The 2686-nt window shown below is 39.5% G+C and overlaps 1 pseudogene; it reads right to left on the reverse strand.

Moving 5' to 3' along the window:
• Positions 1-503: 503 nt before the first annotated feature.
• LOC149113848 (BTB/POZ domain-containing protein 6 pseudogene) lies at positions 504-2485 on the reverse strand (annotated as a pseudogene).
• Between the last annotated feature and the right edge of the window lie 201 nt (positions 2486-2686).

Here is a 2686-nt window from a genome sequence, read left to right on the forward strand (position 1 = left end):
CCGGACACCGTACATAAAAAAGATCAGATCTCCAGGCCCTGAAATGATGGGGCTCCGGGCTCCATAGGCAAAACGTCCAGGCACCAGGGCTTCAGGGACTCTTCCTACACCCCGGTTTAGGACCCTGATGAATGATCTGTATATAGAGTTTGTACAACGTGCAAAGTCCGTTTTTGATCCATTTGCGGATCGTTCTGACTCAACATTCGAATCGTACAGTATACGAACCGAAAAAAAGTTTCTACGATGGTTATATCCTCGCTCTGATATGACGTAAAAATATTTTATCACAAATGTGGTTAAGTTGGTCCCTTTGTCTACTGCAGTTTTCAATCTTTACGCTCGGTTAAGCCACGAGGATTGTGACTCAGGTTTTCTCGCAACGTATCCGTTTGTTAATATTAGACAACCTCTCATTTGCAAATAAAGTCGGTCTGTTTGGCAAATTAAAAACAGGACCGGAATCACGTCTTATATATGTGATCAAAGTGACCTGCAGCCAGTTTCAGTGTTTGCTGCACTTTATTCGACAGGGAAAATATTCAATAAAATGATCAAAAATGTGTTCAGTAAAACAGGCAAAAATGAAGCAATTATATGTCAAAAGCAAGTATACAAGCCATTACTTAAGTACTGAATTGCATGGCATTCAGGAATCAAAGGTCGATATAATTCACTTATATATAATAATATTGTGGAATATTTTAGTTGCAACTACTAAATTAAAATTAATTACACGCAATTGCAAAATTAACGAAGAAACAGTCAATTCTACATTATTAAGAATCCTTAGAAAAATAAGCACTGGTTTAAACGTCCTCCCTTGTATCAACAAAGACTTTGCATCACGATATCGAAATGTTTAAAATATATAGATAGATCTGTTCAAATTTAAGTCCATTATACTTTCCTAGCTGCTTCAAATTTAAGTTGAATTGAAAGCCTCTGAATAAACAAATTTACTGAACATGGGTGATGCTTTTTAAAACTGAGTGCCGTTTCTACCTGACTATCTAGCAGTCGGAGCTGTAATCGTTCAATTATTTAATTAACCATTTATTTTACAATAAAAAGAAACCCTGGAAATTGTCCTCGTTCAACTTTCGTTCCATTACTACTGAAACCACTGTTTTCAAAATCAAATTTAACCCCTGAACAAACAACAGAATGTTGACCATTTTGACCAAAACAAGAGTTGGCAGAGCCAGAAATGGAAGCGGCCACATGGTATCTGACACCTTTCTTTATGACAACCAGACTGTCGAAGAAAACATCGAAACCGTAGTAAGAAACTGGAACTGATTTTATACACTTTGAAAAAAAATTTCCTCTTGTGGTACAGACATGTTTTACGCCCATTCTATCCCCACGTTCTAAATGTAGAGCAACAGAATATTCACAATTTCTGCTTCCGCAGAGTGTTACTCCAAGTAAGGAGATGTCTTTGTCGACCTGAAAATAAAGAGAGTCTGTTTTAAGAGCTGAATAAGCATAACCTGAGCCAGTGTGAACAACGGAACCAAATCTGCAACAACGCTGGAACGATTCCAAACCAGTTCGTTCAGCCTCTGGAAATACTACTTGGGTGTCTGGAACTGAATGCCAATATTTAACTACGCTAGAAGTCTCGTCCTGTGTCAGTATCTTGCAGTCAAGAACAACAGCAGCAAATTCATATTGGGTCATCACTGGAAAACGTATTCCTCTCACAATCGGTTCTCCGAGAACTCTTCTTTTTACACCTCCATCTGTCGATAAGCCTTGTTCTTCGCATCTCTTTGTCGCCCACAAATTCACCGCTTTGAACAACTCTATTTCTTGAATATTCAAAGTGTCGCGCACGACTACCGTTTCAAGTAAGGACCTCTCAATTGTCGCAAATCCATCTGATTTCAGAGCCTCTTCTGTCTGTTCATCGATTACTTTCCAGCATTGATCCACCAGTTTTTCTTCTTCATATTTCTGTGCTTGTGGTAAGATGTCGAAAACATTCAATGGATCTAAGTTATCCTGCAGATATTCCGCACATTTTTCAGCCAGTGAAGGCACCATGTATTTCTTCGCCAAATACAGCACTCCCATCAAATTACTTCCGCTCAAGTTCACTTCATCGCTGTACATGTAACGAAACAACTCCAACAAACTCTCGTATTCACAGTCAGGCAGTTCAATAGAGTCTGTAGTCTCTGCCAGCCCACCATAAAACATGGCTTCAAATACAGGACTGCTGATCGACAGCACAAACTTGTGAGCAGGAATCACTTGTTTACTTTCATTTCCGCTATTGGCCCCTCGAGCAACAAACTTCACATCGCTGAAGAGTTCGCTGTTGAACGTAAACTTGTTTCTTTCTCTGATAGACGGTCTTACTGTTTGCCAGTTTTTCTCAACGAGGATAGGCATGGCTCTCTGGCTAAGAATGGTGAATGGTGTATGTGTAATTTACGTACAGCTCTCTATCTCGAAGTAGCCTGACTGTAGACGTGAAGAAAGCGTTGTTTCTTAAAGGCAATCGGATAGTTCAGCGGTAGTTCAAGAAATTTGAATCTCAATTACTAACATGTCACGCGTCACGAAAATGCCTTTGGGCAAGAGAGAATGAGGTGTACGGACAAAAAAGACGGCAAACCATTTGGAAAAAGGAGGATTTACCCTCGTCTTTTAATTATTTCCCCTTCTCCACTTT

Source organism: Orbicella faveolata, unplaced genomic scaffold (assembly GCF_042242905.1).
Source record: "Orbicella faveolata isolate gen_17 unplaced genomic scaffold, um_ofav_v1 contig_14, whole genome shotgun sequence".
NCBI classification, from domain to species: domain Eukaryota; kingdom Metazoa; phylum Cnidaria; class Anthozoa; order Scleractinia; family Merulinidae; genus Orbicella; species Orbicella faveolata.